This window comes from Leucopleurus acutus (genome assembly GCF_964270905.1).
Source record: "Leucopleurus acutus genome assembly, chromosome: 7".
Taxonomy (NCBI): domain Eukaryota; kingdom Metazoa; phylum Chordata; class Mammalia; order Artiodactyla; family Delphinidae; genus Leucopleurus; species Leucopleurus acutus.
This window is the reverse complement of record NC_139150.1, coordinates 38253380-38268819: the sequence shown is the minus strand read 5'-3', so window position 1 is coordinate 38268819 and position 15440 is coordinate 38253380. Positions and strand designations below refer to the sequence as shown.

General features: G+C 41.0%; 1 pseudogene across 1 annotated transcript; it reads left to right on the top strand.

The window, feature by feature from the left end:
* Positions 1–3563: 3563 nt before the first annotated feature.
* LOC309964393 (TM2 domain-containing protein 1-like) lies at positions 3564–4175 on the top strand (annotated as a pseudogene). The gene has a single exon. The product of its transcript is annotated as a TM2 domain-containing protein 1-like (transcript).
* Positions 4176–15440: the final 11265 nt, after the last annotated feature.

Here is a 15440-nt window from a genome sequence, read left to right as displayed (position 1 = left end):
TCCCCAGTGAGTCCCCAGAAACAAGCAGGGCCCAATACATAGTAAGTGCTTGGTATGTATTTTGTGAGTATTTGAATGAATGAATATTTCCACTAAGCACTCAGGGAATAAGACTATGTAAGCATTCCAGAATTAAAGGATCAGATTTGTACAAACTTGCCATATAATTTTAAAGTGCTGTTTAACCTCTAGAAGTCCATCTTCTTGTATGACAAATTGGTAACGATATCTGTATTTACCTATATAAAATGCATAATATTATAATACAACTAGATCTGTGTGGTTTCTTTTCATATGCTGTTATGTTATTTCAAGACATTAGTTTTCCTGATAGTGGTTATGTGATCTTCTACACCTGGATGTAAACAATAGCGACAAGAACAACAAAATGAAATAAAGCACCACTGATTCCAGAGGAAATAATAATTATAGTTCATGGCCATGTGGTACATATGAGACTACTTTAGGCCTGTATTTCTGAGTGTACATTATTCCTTTTACTTGACTGCACTCCAATTTCCATTCATTTGAGAGCTGTGGGAAAATGAGACTATAGGTGCCACGTTCAAATTGGAGAGTTTCAGAAACTCTAGAATGGGTTTTGTTTTGTTTCCAGAAGACAATTTCTATCATGCTCTGGGAACATGGTGGCCTGTGGAGTAATTCGTCGAGTCAGGCCCCAGCTACCTTGCCTTGAAAGAGGGGCCCAGTAGGAGCAGCTGCCCTGAGAATCTTGAGTCTGAGTCTGTCTCTTTTATTTTTTATATTTTTTGTAGACACTAGGAAATAAAATTGACACTACAACATAGAGAGTGAATTTCAAAGTTCTGTTTTTGTGGGCATTAAAAGGAAACTGATTGAGCAATGAGATAAAATTCAGGACACAGGATAGGTGGTGATAAAATCAGTATCTTAAAAGGGATTAGATCTCTACAATCAACAAAATGAAATTAACATATATTATCACATTCAAATCTCAGTACAGCCCCTGGAGGGAAGTTGGAGAAGCACTATTATCCTTCTTTAAAAATTTCAGGAACTGAGACTCAAAAAGTTTAGGGGCCACGTCCACAGCAATAGAACTTGTAACTGAAGATTAAAGTTTGGGTTTTCACTCTCCTTCTGCCACCTCTCCATGCTGCTGTTGAAGGTGCCAGAGTTTGGGCACCTTTATGTCTTTGTCTCCTGAGTCATTCAATCATAGTTCCAGAGTATCTCTGCAAAAGAAGTGAATGTCCCTTTTGAAACTCAGCACCTTTAACATATATGTTATCATCAGTATATCTCCACCTACAAACTCTTACAAATAACAGGAAAGCTTGAGGCATTTCTTCCCTTTCTTTTTTCTCTCCCCTTTTCCTTTATGCATGTCCAGAGGTTATTTTTATACTCCCATTTCCTAGAGGAAAGGAAAATAGAAATTCTTGTTCTTTATCAAGGCTAATAATCTGGCTGCTTTTTATTTAACTTAAAAAAAAAACAAACACGAAAATCCTTTCTGTAGACTTGACAGATTATTCCAACTCTCTCATTTGTGCTCAGAGATTTTAACGTTTTCTCTTCTATTTTCTGGCCACAAGGCTTCTTGATAGAAAATTGCAACAAGAGAAAGGTCTGTTCCCTTTTGGAATGCTCTCCACACAGAAGCCTGGGAGAAAAGTTGTAGCATATGTTAGAGACCCCAGTTTCTAGGAGCTGGGCCAGAATAGGCAGCATGAAATAGGATAAGGTGATTCTCTTTGCTTTCAAGCTTTGGTTCCCTTCTTAAAGAACTCCATTCTTGTGGCCAGGAAAAGCAAATAGAGTTGGTTCTGAAGCAGATGCTGCTCAGACTTCCTGGTTATCAGAGCAGAAGTGAGAAAGCAGAATTAAAGGAGACAAAATTAGAGTGTGTGTGTGTGTGTGTGTGTGTGAGTGTGTTTACATGTGCACACACACGTGCATGGGCACACAGCTATAAAGCATCAACATTTGCAAACCCGATATAATCTGCAAAACAAAGCACGTCTTCAGTTTCAAGTAAGAATGAAGAAAAGTGAGTATATCTCTGGAGCAGGAATCAACAAACTTTTTCTATGAAGAGCCAGATAAAAAAATACTTTAGACTTAGTGGGTCACATGATCTCTGTCCCAAATATTCAACCCTGCTATTGTAGTACAAAACAGCCTTGGACAACATATAAACAAATAAGCATGGCTATGTCCCAATAAAACTTCATTTATGGACACTGAAATTTAAATTTTATGTAACTTTCACATCATGAAATATTATTTTTCTTTTGATTTTCCCACCATTTAAAAATGCAAAAGCCATTTTTAGCTTGTGGGTGGTACAAAAGCAGGCAGTGAACCAGATTTGGCCCATGGGGCTCTAGAGGAAGGGTAATGTTAACATAGGGGTTGTATGAAAAGATGGAAGACATTTCTTTTTATTCTTCTGTGAAGTGGTGACCAGATGAGCACATTTCCTCATCCTCCTTATGCAAAAAAAAAATAAATAAATAAATTACAAAACTTATATCGATTAAAATCTCATCTCTTTGAAATTCACTTAATTCTGAAATTTCAACAGGGCCATGGCCATGCCGAAATTTATCAATGGGCATTTTTTGAAAATTTAGTGCATTGCCAGCTTTATATTTAAGGCATATAGACTTCAAATATTCTAGAGAAATATGGTGATCAAAGGAAGAATATCTTATTTCCAGATAGTACTTATTTGAAAGAACCTGCCTCTCAGATGGGATTGTCCCAAAAATCCATACCGATACACTATCAGGTTAATTTTCTGCTTTGTAGTACAATAAAACGGTCACATAATACTGAAAACATTAACAGTATTGTTAAATTTTGAACAATACTGAAAATTTTAACAGTATTGTTAAAATTTTATTTGACTTGCGAGTCAAATAAAATCATGATAAATGTGTCATAGTGTCCTGCATACGTGTGGGGAAAGAATCTGTGTTTCTAACTGAATTCAAAAAAGAAATAACTCATTATGAAAGCAAACCATTTCTGATGAGGGGAACATGAATATAAGTGCAAATCTACAAATCTTTATTGTTAAGGTACTCTCCCCCACTTCCTGTCCTTTAATCATGCCCATAACTATGGGCGCTCAGATGCAGTTGGGGTATAATTTGAAAAGAATGTTTGACTATGACCATAAACATTCCATTTAGTCATCACCATGAATCCCAGATGCTGGCAACAACGTAGACATTTTTTTGTGGGAGTGAGAATAATCCAGATCCCTGCTATTCAAGTGTCGTCTGTAGATCAGGAGTATCAGCATCACCTAGAAGCTTGTTGGAAATGCAGAGTATCAGGCTCCACCCCAACCTCACTGAATCAAAATCTGTATTTTAACAAAATCTTCAAATGGTTTGTATGAACACGAATGGTAAAGAGGCATTCAGCTTTAGGAATGGTTTTCGACCTTGGCTGTAAGTTAGAATTCCCTATGGAACTTCTAGGAATCCCAGTGCCCAGTCTCCATAGCAGACCAATCGAATCAGAATATCTGGAGGTGAGTTCTAGGGGACACGCCGGTGCCCGGCATGGCGGCTGCTTGGCCCTCTGGGCCGGTTGCTTCTGAGACTGCTGCAGCTGGGCTCCTGGGTGTTCTGTGGTTTGCATCAGTAACCACGGGACCTTGGGGAGCTGCCACAGCAGCAGCGAGGAGACGCTTACGTGTGAGAACCTCAAAGTGGGACAATATATTTGTAAGGATCCAAAAATAAATGATGCTACACAAGAACCAGTGAACTGTACAAACTACACAGCTCATGTTCCATGTTTTCCAGCACCTAACATGACTTGTAAGGATTTTGGTGGCAATGAAACACATTTTACTGGAAACAAAATTGGTTTTCTCAAGCCCATATCTTGCCAAAATGTAAATGGCTGTTCATACAAGGTGGCGGTTGCATTGTCTCTTTTTTGTTGGATGGTTGGGAGCAGATAGATTTTACCTTGGATACCCTGCCTTGAGTTTGTTGAAGTTTTGCACTGTAGGATTTTGTGGAATTGGGAGCCTAATTGATTTCATTCTTATTTCAATTCAGATTGTCGGACCTTCAGATAGAAGTAGTTACATTATAGATTATTATGGAACCAGACTTATGAGTATTATCAATGAGAAACTTAGAAAAACGCAGTTATATCCATGAATATTGTTTAAAAGAAACAGATTTGGGCCTCCTTGATTTTAATAGAGAGCTCTCAGTATGTAGATTTCCAGACTTCCCTTTTTCCTTCTTCACATACCACTTTATGGATTCTATTTAATATTTTGTTGTTGCTGATGTTTTTGTTTTGCTGTTTTAGTTAAAAACATATGAGATGTATTTAATAGAACTTTCTTTGAGATTTATATGATAATAGAGTCTTTGTTCAGTTACTGTCTCTATGAGATAGGTAGCTTATTACTCTGATATTAATGTCTTTTCCAAAGGCAGGTTGCCACTTGTCTTTTTCACTTCTGAAAAATAAAAAGTATGACTTATTCAAAAAAAGAATCTGGAGGTGGGATCTACACATCAGTGTTTTTTAAAGCTCCCTAGATTATTCCAAAATGCAGGGAAGTCTGAGAACTACTGGGCTAGGTGGTGGACCGAACGTATGCTCTGAGGGTAAGAAGAGAACACTCTCATTATCAAGTGGAAACAAGGTCCCCAGAACTGGAGGCTTTATTAGAAGTGTTAAAAAGGTCAGCACGTTATGTATTAAAAGAGTGGCTTTCAAGAACAATTTCATTATTTGAGGGATGAAATGGCAGCATACCCCAAGACAGGCAACAGAGTCGCCTATTCAGTTTAGCCTTTTAGTCTTATTTTTAGTCTTTGCCCCACAATTTTAACTGATTCTGTACTGTTACCAAGACACCATCTGATCTTAACAAAGCTTTATAAAAAGGCTTTCATAGGATAATGGTTTGTGAATCATCTTTTCTTGTTGAGGATGAGGGTAAATTAGTGGTATGTGAGTTTTGGTAGAGTTAGCAAAGTTTTCCACTGTTTCATTAGATTAACTGATCATGGAGGTGTCCTATCTGTAACTTAGAACTGGAACCTGAGGAAAAGGGTGCCAGTCAAAAATCCTCTTCTGTCCTTGGATCAGTGAGGAACCCATCAGATTAATTCTCTGGACACAAGTGTAAGGGCTACTATATGTAAGAGGAAAAGGCATTATACAGTAGCTAATGTGATACCACACTGTCAAGGTCCCAGAAGCCATCAGTTCAGTTTACTGATTTGGTGCCTCCTCTCCATTACTAATATCAGTCATTATGCCTTTAAATAAAAATGGTTCAATTATGCCTCTAAAGAAATGGAGCCCTCACAATGAGATAAAATGTTCAGATTACTAAACAGTTAACTGAAACGAACAAAATTAAAGATTAAGTTCAAGTAAAACTCTGTTGTGTGCTGGCACTTACTAATTCTCCCTAACTAGGGAGAATTCTGTCTAGAATCAGACCGATTTTGAGTTGAGTCCTCTTCTTCCTACCTGTTGCTAATTATGCATCATCTTTGGGCCTTCCTACATCTCGCCCCACCCCATCCCCCATCTCAGCCTGGTGTTTTAGGTTCCTGGTGCTAGAGTTTATCTCCTAATTGAAGAGTTCTAAGTTTTAGCTTGCCATTGCTCCACACAACCCATCTACTCTATTTCTATTGTTCTAGCTATTTCTATGCTTGATTGCTAATTTCACAGACCTGTGGAACACTGGAAGTGCAATTATCCTCCAGCGTAATTGCCTTCTGTAAAAACTGCCTTTCACAAAACTCCTGCAAAAACTGTGTCCTGTTTGTTACTACCTATGAATGTATGGATGCCTTTTCAGCTACATAGAGAGCTGTTTTCTAGACCTCCCTGGCATTAGAAAAGATCAAGTTATCTGTACAACTGGAACACTCCTTTTAATTAGGAGCTTTTTATGATGGTTATTTCAGGTGTCCCATTAATCTGACATCACTCCTGGGTGCAGCAGTTGATGTTAAAATTGGTCTGTTTGGTATCACCTGGGAGTTTTGTCTGTTTAAATATTTCATGTTCACTTATAAAAAGTTAAACACATTATGGGCTTCCCTGGTGGTGCAGTGGTTGAGAGTCCGCCTGCCGATGCAAGGGACACGGGTTCGTGCCCCGGTCCGGGAAGATCCCACATGCCGCGGAGCGGCTGGGGCCCTGAGCCATGGCCGCTGAGCCTGCACGTCGGAGCCTGTGCTCCACAACGGGAGAGGCCACAACAGTGAGAGGCCCGCGTACCACAAAAAAAAAAAAAAAAAAGATTACACACATTAAATAGCTCCTACATTCTTTAATATCACGAATACAGATACTACAATACACAAACACCCTCTTCAGCATTCAGTTATGCAATAATTTTTTAACTGACTTAACAATTTATTTTAATATTTATTTTTAAGGTGATACTGATTTATCCCAACTATAAAGTCATAATTATGAATGATATGTGAATGACTTTATTTTTTTAAACATCTTTATTGGAGTATAATTGCTTTACCATCGTGTTAGTTTCTGCTGTATAACAAAGTGATTCAGCTATATGTATACATATATCTCCATATCCCCTCCCTCTTGTGTCTCCCTCCCACCCTCCCTATCCCACCCCTCTAGGGGGACACAAAGCACTGAGCTAATCTCCCTGTGCTATGCAGCTGCTTCCCACTAGCTATCTATTTTATATTTGGTAGTGTATATATGTCAATGCTACTCCCTCACTTCGTCCCATCTTACCCTTCCCCCTCCCTGTGTCCTCAAGTCCATTCTCTATGTCTGCCTCTTTATTCCTGTTCTGCCCCTAGGTTCTTCAGAACCATTATTTTTTTTTTTAGATTGCATATATATGTGTTAGCATACGGTATTTGTATTCTCTTTCTGACTTACTTCACTCTGAATGACAGTGTCTAGGTCCATCTACGTCGCTGCAAATAACTCAATTTCGTTGCCTTTTATGGCTGAGTAATATTCCATTGTATATATGTGCTACATCTTCTTGATCCATTCATCTGTCAGTGGACACTTAGGTTGCTTCCATGTCCTGGCTATTATAAATAGTGCTGCAATGAACATTGTGGTACAAGACTCTTTTTGACATATGGTTTTCTCAGTGTATATGCCCAGTAGTAGGATTGCTGGGTCGTATGGTAGTTCTATTTTTAGTTTTTTAAGGAACCTCCATACTGTTAACCATAGTGGCTATATCAATTTACATTCCCATCAACAGTACAAGAAGTTCCCTTTTCTCCACACCCTCTCCAGCATTTATTGTTTGTAGATTTTCTGATGATGGCCATTCTGACTGGTGCCAGGTGATACCTCACTGTAGTTTTGATTTGCATTTCTCTAATGATTAGTGATGTTGAGCATCCTTTCATGTGTTTGTTGGCAATCTGTATATCTTCTTTGGAGAAATGTCTGTTTAGGTCTTCTGCCCATTTTTGGATTGGGTTGTTCTTTTGATATTGAGCTGCATGAGCTGCTTGTATATTTTGGAGATTAATCCTTTGTCAGTTGCTTCGTTTGCAAATGCTTTCTCCCATTCTGAGGGTTGTATTTTCGTCTTGTTTATAGTTTCCTTTCCTGTGCAAAAGCTTTTACGTTTCATTAGGTCCCATTTGTTTATTTTTGTTTCTATTTCCATTTCTCTAGGAGGTGGGTCAAAAAGGATCTTGCTGTGATTTATGTCATAGAGTGTTCTGCCTATGTTTTCCTCTAAGAGTTTGATAGTGTCTGGCCTTACATTTAGGTCTTTAATCCATTTTGAGTTTATTTTTGTGTATGGTGTTAGGGAGTGTTCTAATTTCATTCTTTTACATGTAGCTGTCTAGTTTTCCCAGCACCACTTATTGAAGAGGCTGTCTTTTCTCCATTGTATATCCTTGCCTCCTTTATCAAAGATAAGGTGACCATATGTGTGTGGGTTTATCTCTGGGCTTTTTATACTATTCCACTGATGATTTTGGATCATCTTTACTATCATTACTCTGAATTCTTTTTCAAGTAGACTGCTTATTTCCTCTTCGTTTGTTCGGTGTGGTGGGGTTTTACCTTGCTCCTTCATCTGCTGTGTGTTTCTCTGTCTTCTCATTTTGCTTAACTTACTGTGTTTGGGGTCTCCTTTTCGCAGGCTGCAGGTTTGTATTTCCCATTGTTTTTGTTGTCTGCCCCCAGTGACTAAGGTTTGTTCAGTGGGTTGTGTAGGCTTCCTGGTGGAGGGGACTGGTGCCTGTGTTCTGGTGGATGAGGCTGGATCTTGTCTTTCTAGTGGGCAGGACCATGTCTGGTGGTGTTTTTTGGGGTGTCTGTGAACTTATTATGATGTTAGGCAGCGTCTCTGCTAATTGGTGGGATTTTGTTCCTGTCTTGCTAGTTGTTTGGCATAGGGTGTCCAGCACTGTAGCTTGCTGGTGGTTGAGTGGAGGTGGGTCTTAGCGTTGAGATGGAGATCTCTGTGAGAGCTTTTGCCGTTTGATATTACGTGGGGCTGGAAGGTCTCTGGTGGACCAATGCCCTGAACTCGGCTCTCCCACCTCAGAAGCTCAGGCCTGACACCTGGCCTAAGCACCAAGACCCTGTCAGCCACTCGGCGCAGAAGAAAAGGGAGAAAAAAAAAGGAGAGAAAGAAAAAATAAATAAAATAAAATAAAGCTATTAAAGTATAAATTTTTAAAAAATTATTATAAATAATAATAATAAAGAAAGAAAGAACAACCAAACCAAAAAACAAATCTACCATTGATAATAGGCGCTAAAAACTACACACACACACACACACACACACACACAGAACCCTAGGACAAAGGGTAAAAGCAAATCTATACAGAAAATTCACACAAAGAAGCACACACATACATACTCACAAAAAGAGAAAAAGGAAAAAATATATATATTAAAAAAAAAGGAAGAGAGCAACCAAATCAATAAACAAGTCTACCAATGGCAATAAGCTCTAAATACTAAACTCAGATAAACATAAAACCAGAAACAAATTAGATGCAGAAAGCAAACCCCAAGCCTACAGTTGCTCCCAAAGTCCACCTCCTCAATTTTGGGATGATTCCTTGTCTATTCAGGTATTCCACAGATGCAGGGTACATCAAGTTGATTGTGGAGCTTTAATCCGCTGCTTCTGAGGCTGCTGGGAGAGATTTCCCTTTCTCTTCTTTGTTCTCACAGCTCCTGGGGTTCAGCTTTGGATTTGGCCCCGCCTCTGCGTGTAGGTCGCCTGAGGGCATCTGTTCTTCGCTCAAACAGGATGGGGTTAAAGGAGCCGCTGATTCGGGGGCTCTGGCTCACTCAGGCCGGGGGGAGGGTGGGGCACGGAGTGCAGGGCTAGCCTGCGGCGGCAGAGGCCAGCGTGACCTTGCACCAGCCTGAGGCGCCCCGTGCGTTCATCCAGGGTAGTTGTCCCTGGATCCCGGGACCCTGGCAGTGGCGGGCTGCACAGACTCCCCAGAAGGGGGGTGTGGAGAGTGACCTGTGCTCACACACAGGCTTCTTGGTGGCGGCAGCAGCAGCCTTAGCATCTCATGCCCGTCTCTGGTGTCTGCGCTGATAGCCGTGGCTCGTGCCCGTCTCTGGAGCTCGTTTAGGAAGTGCTCTGAATCCCTTCTCCTCACACACCCAGAAACAATGGTCTCTTGCCTCTTAGGCAGGTCCAGACTTTTTCCCGGACTCCCTCCCGGCTAGCTGTGGCACACTAGCCCCCTTCAGGCTGTGTTCACGCAGCCAACCCTAGTCCTCTCCCTGGGATCTGACCTCTATAGCCCAAGCCTCAGCTCCCAGCGCCCACCTGCCCCGGTGAGCAGACAAGCCTCTCAGGCTGGTGAGTGCTGGTCGGCACCGGTCCTGTGTGCAGGAATCTCTCCGCTTTGCCCTCTGCACCCCTGTTGCTGTGCTCTCCTCCGTGGCTCCGAAGCTTCCCCACCACCACCCACCGTCTCTGCCAGTGAAGGGGCTTCTAGTGTATGGAAACTTTTCCTCCTTCACAGCTCCCTCCCAGAGGTGCAGGTCCCATCCCTATTCTTTGGTCTCTGTTTTTCCTTTTTTCTTTTGCTCTATCCAGGTACGTGGGGACTTTCTTGCCTTTTGGGAAGTCTGAGGTCTTCTGCCAGCATTCAGTAGGTGTTCTGTAGGAGTTGTTCCACATGTAGATGTATTTTTGATGTATTTGTGGGAAGGAAGGTGATCTCTACATCTTACTCCTCAACCATCTTGAAAGTCCCCTGTTATGCAATAATTGATTTATTTCATAAATATGAACAAAAGGGCCTACCGTGTGTGAGATAGTATCCTAGATTCTGTGAGAAATTAAAAGATTCATCAAAAGCGTTTCCTGCTCTCTTTGGAGCCCATGGGTAAGAAAAGCACACAAATAATCATTTCCCAAATCAAATACAGTTGGTGACTAAAACAAATAAACAAGCAGCAAGTGCTATGGAAGTTCCAAGAAAAGGAGGGGCAAGAGCACATGGGGACAAAATTTCATCTAAGGCTTCGTGAAAGAGATGGCATTGGAAGTGGATCTTGAAGATGGGTAGTTTTCAACAGGGAGTTCTCAGGGTGAATGCAAATGAAGTTAACACAGGTGCTCTCTATAAATACATGAACATTCATGCATGAACACTTATCACCTGGAAGGGGCTATCACTTCCTTCATCCAAAACCCCTGTGTGATCTAGTAGCTAAGTGCTATATGCTTGGTAATAATGTACGGTAACAAATGCTTTTGTTTTCTCTGAGGTAGAAAGTGAAAGTGAAAGGAATCATCAAAGGTTCACATGCCTGTCTCACAGAAAACCAACCAGAGCAATTGAATTAAAGCCTAGTTGTTGATTTGAAATCTATTTAAGCATGCTCCCAGATTTTTTAGCATCTTTTTCTAATTCCTTGCTAAAAACTTCTGGTAACTTCTCGCTCTGTGCATCCATTCTTTTCCTGAGCTCTTGGATTATCTTTATGATCATTACTCTGAACTCCTTCTTAGGTAGATTGGCCATCTCCACTTCATTTAGTTGTTTTTCTGGGGTTTTATCTTGTTCCTTTGTAATATTCCTTTGCCGTCTCATTTTGTTTAAATTTCTATTTGTATTTTTATGTATGTAATAGCTTAGATGTTTCTCGACCTTGGAGAAGTGGCCCTCTGTAGGGGATGTCCTATGTGTCCCAGCAGTACACACCCCTCTCACCACCCAAGGCCCAGGGACCAGCTGGTCCCAGGGTAGGTTCTGACCTGTGTCAGTTCTGCAGGCTGCAGGGTCATAGTTTCATTCGTTCTGGTATTTGCCCCCTGGTGGGTGAGGCTGGTCTGGAGGTCTGTGAAGGCTTCCTGGTGGGAGGCGCTGATGCCTGCTCATTGGTGGGTGGAGCTGGGTCTTGGCCCTCTGATGGGCAGGGCCAAGTCAAGGGGCGTATCTAAAGATGGCTGTGGACTCAGGAAGTCTTTAGGCTGCCTGTCTGCTGAGGGGTGGAGCTGTGTTCCTGTTCTGTTGGCTGTTTGGCCTGAGGCGTCCCAGTTACAGGCTGTTGAGTGGGGCAGGTCTCGGTGCCAGAGACCCAAAATACCTGTCTCTGCCTCCAGCCAGAATTGATGCAGGTCCCTGCTTCCGCCACCAGCTTTTGTGACCCCAGAGAGAGCCACAGTCGCCCCCGCCCCCTCGCGTCTCCAGGAGACCCTCCAAGACCAGCAGGTAGGTCTGGCCCAGGCTCCTGTGGAGTCACTGCTTTTGCCCTGGGACCCGGTGCACAGGGGCCTTCTGTGTGCCCTCCTCTCTGTTTCCCCCATTCCTGTGCAGCTCCTGCAGTCAAGCCCCGCTGGCCTTCAAAGCCAAATGCTCTGGGGGCTCCTCCTAACAGTGCTGAAGCCCTGGGCTGGGGAGCCTGCTGTGGGGCTTGGAGGTCCCTCTCACTCCTGTGGGAGAACTTCTGCCATATAATTGTTCTCCAGTTTGTGGGTTGCCCACCTGGGCGGTATGGGATTTGACTGTATCATGAGCTCCTACCATCTCGTGATTTTTTCTTTATGCCATTGGATGTAGAATATGTTTTTCAGTAGATTCCCGTCTTTTTTACCCGTGGTTGTTCAGTCGTTAGCTGTGATTTGGGTGTGCTTGTAGGAGGAGATGAGCTCAGGTCCTCCTAATCTGTAATCTGGTCTCCAGTTTATTTGCAGAGAAGTCAGTTCTTTATAAATCCATGAACAGCAGGGTCTCCCTGGGATGGATATGCCATGGGGACTCTCACTCCCGAAATCCTTAGCATCTTTTCATTGTTTGAATTTCAAAGAATTTACTTTTCCCACATGAAGAAATCAGGGACAAATCAAAAGGAGTTTTGGTCATCCTTGATAAATATTCTAATTAAATCCTTCATTGACTGATGACTGCCAAGAGTCAGCAGCAGGTGGTAACAGTTCCTTTGTAATCATTGTAATTGTTTGAAATAATTCAGTGTTCCAGGGCTGTTTTTGAAGAGGCCTAAGAGAGACAGTGCAGATGGGCCTGATTTAAACAGTCTCCTTGTTAAAAGTGTATATTATATTTGCTGGTTAAGTTATTGGCAAAATTAAATATATTATCAGTACATCAAACTAATCATTTATTGAAAAATAATAATAGCCACAGCTGCTCTCCCTTTAATTTTTAAGAGAGAAAATATCATGTTCACTTAGTTATGCATATCCAACATATTTTCTTTCTTTTGCACTCAGCATGTCTGATGTCACAGTGTTTCTTTTACATTATGAATAGACATCTCCGTGAGCTTTTTTTCTTTTAAATTTATGGAACATATGCAGTATCCACTTCACCCAAAGCTATAGAATAACAACGCTATTATTGTAGCCATCTGTCTCTTCACATCAGTGTCTTCTGTGGTTTTATAGTCCAGTCTTAGGGCTCTGTAAGAAACAATATTGGTTAACATTAATAACTGCCTTCATCTGACAATTTACATCTCTGTTTGGAGACAGCTCCTGAAAGCATCTTTCCCAGTTAAGGGTGCAGGGCTTGGGAGGGAGGGAGGGAGGGACGACTGTCTTGAGGGAGATGGAGGCAGAGCCGCCTATTTTGCTCCACTTGACTGACGCCCAAAGGAAAGGGTGAGTCAGTCTCCCACTTCCTATTATCACTCTGCATTTGCAGTTTCCCACCTTGACAGGCAGTAACAGTTCCAGCCAATGCTAATTTGGGTAACATCTAAAAGGCTTGCCTGACAAGGCAGATTCAAATTATGAAGCAAACCCCTCACATACTGAGACCTTGTTAGCTAGATTAGTGGCGGATTGGCTCCTTGTGACAGCTTGTTTGCTAGAGGTGAGCTATCTGCATTTTCAACGCAGGCAGGTTATATCATCATTTAAAGAAAAAAAATAAAGATGTCGTTTTTCTTGTTTGTCACAGAGTTCATGTAATATTCCCTCTCGATTTTCTCATTGTTGACTTCAGAAAGAAATAGCAGCAAGTGTGTACCTTTGAGTGCGACAGCTAATTTTGTTATGGATGAACAGAATATTGTGACAAAACAGTGGCACAGCTGTCATAACAGCTGTCACACATTAATCATGACAGTGACAAATAGCATAATTACCTTATCTGGAATTCCTAGCATGTACACTCAGTATGCCCCACTGCCGAGAGAGCATATCACGCACGGTTTAATTAAAAAGACATCAATACAGGTTAGTTAGACAAGGGCTAGAAGACATTGATCCAAAATGAAAATAAAATTATTCGTAGGTTGGTGTTCAGGGACACCCAAAGACCAATTACTTAGCCGACGTGATAATTTGAATGTATTTCCCTAACTGGCCCTTCTCAATGTGTACATCACGTGGTAAATTGGCTGCTCTGCCCCAAACCATTAGCCCTTCCTCCATGAAATAGTTGATCCCCGTTTTTTTCCAGCCTCAGCATGGGTTCTCGGGAGCCATCTTGCTGTGTTGTCAATTGATTGAAGGGGCTCTATTGATAAATATGTGATGACCAGTGAACAAGTTGCGGCTAACATTTTTGTTAACTTGCTTTCCAATCAAGTACTGAGCAGGAGAATGATATTAAATCTAGTGATTTTTGTTTTATTTGGAAATTCTTCTTAAGTAAAGAATATAAGCAGGTGAGACAGAGTTTAAGCCTAGAAATGACAGTCTCTTACATGTGCTGTGTTTTAATATGTATTCCTGTATTCATGTGCATATACGTGTCACATCAGTATGTGTAAATATGCACACATGCCAAATATATGTATATCTTGGCCCCCCCCCAGCTATTTTAAGCTCAACAATTCATTGAATTTACTGATTGAATTCCTGGTAGCTAGTTCTTGAATTGCTCTGAAGCTGCCTCAATGAAATATTAATGAATCAATTTCCATAGACATGGACTCATTATCTTCCTGGATGCCATTGGAAAACACAGTCCTGCCTGCGGTGTCCTTCCACCTGTCTGTGACATGATTCGATTTTTTCTCTCTCTCTTTTCAATTAAATAAAAATATTGCTATCAGGAAGTTTTTGATAACGGTAGAACAGACATTTCCATTTCTTTTGATAGGCACCTAAATGGAGGTAAGCCATTTAAAATAAATTTATGTATCACTTAAGTGATATATTGAAAAGTGGGTCCTGGAAATAAAAAAAGAGGTGGCCAGTTTAGTTCTATGGTCTCTGTAATGCCCTTTGGAAATGAAGAAACTGCTGTTCTCAGGACAGTCTACTTGGGAAATGTCTGTATTTTAGGAAGCGAGGGCGAACCATCTAATTGTTTACACAGTTATCAACTTTAGAAAATGTTACTAAACACAAACACTTGTCACGTTAATTTAGGACTGATGGAATATAGATGGAATTATTCAGACTGTGTCTATAAAATGCCAAAACAGCTGGTTAGAACTTGAAAAATTCAGGCAAGCAGTGATTAACTACATACAATGTAAATAGCTGGTTTTAGGTATTTGGTTGTTTGTTCACTGAAATTGACTGGTTTCTTATGCCTTATGCACGTCAATCCGGGGATGTAATAAAGCACGTTACACTGCAATTATATCAAACAGAAAGATTTTAGCTTCCTTCCTTCCCATTCATTCTGTTCCAGTGAAGATTATTAATGTTTGCTTTGGGTACCATCAACACCCACTTTATAGAACTCTAAAAAAATCCACTGGTAAATGGTTGCCAACATTGTTAGATAAAAGCTAAGATTATGTTCTCAAATTCAATGGCTTTCACCATTTTGATTTAGAACCAGTAGTATATCTGAATGTCATGTCATCTGAAGACAATATTACCGTTTCAGCACATACATATTATATGACCTGAGAACGGTATTACTGTTTCAAAACATACGTTCTTTCAGAGAAAACGGGAAAGCACAACAAGCCTGACCAAGGACATCTTCTCAATACTAAGGCAA